An 823-nucleotide genomic window follows, 5' to 3' on the forward strand; every position below is an offset into this window, starting at 1 on the left:
TTCTTCTCTGGTCAGTCTAGGTTGTTCATATGTTTCCAGGAAATTGTCCATTTCCTCTACATTATCCAGTTTGTTGCCATACAGTTGTTCATAGTATCCTCTTATAATTTTTTTAATTTCTTCAGGATCTGCAGTTATGTCACCTTTTTCATTCATTATTTTGTTTATATGTGTCTTCTCTCTTTTTGATTTTGTCAGTCTAGCTAGGGGCTTGTCAATCTTGTTGATCTTCTCAAAGAACCAACTTTTGGAGATATTTATCCTCTCTATTGTTTTTTTGTTCTCTATGTCATTTATTTCTGCTTTAATCCTTGTTATTTATTTTCTTGTACTTGGTTTAGGATTGGTTTGCTGTTCATTTTCTAGCTTCTTCAGTTGATCCATTAGTTCTTTGATTTTGGCTCTTTCTTCCTTTTTAATATATGCGTTTAGTGCTATAAATTTCCCCCTTAGCACTGCTTTTGCTGCATCCCATAGGTTTTGGTATGTTGTGTTCTCATTTTCATTCGTCTCTATATATTTAGCAATTTCTCTTGCTATTTCTTCTTTAACCCATTGATTGTTTAGGAGTGTGTTGTTTAACCTCCAGGTATTTGTGAATTTTCTAAGTCTCTGATGGTTATTGACTTCTAATTGTATTCCATTGTGGTCAGAGAATGTGCTTTGAATAATTTCAATCTTTTTAAATTTATTGAGGCTTGTTTTATGTCCCAGCATATGATCTATTCTGGAGAAAGTTCCATGAGCACTAGAAAAGTATGTGTATCCTGGTGATTTGGGATGTAATGTCCTGTATATGTCTGTTAAATCTAATTCATTTATC

Source organism: Choloepus didactylus, chromosome 3 (genome assembly GCF_015220235.1).
Source record: "Choloepus didactylus isolate mChoDid1 chromosome 3, mChoDid1.pri, whole genome shotgun sequence".
Classification (NCBI taxonomy): Eukaryota; Metazoa; Chordata; class Mammalia; order Pilosa; family Megalonychidae; genus Choloepus; species Choloepus didactylus.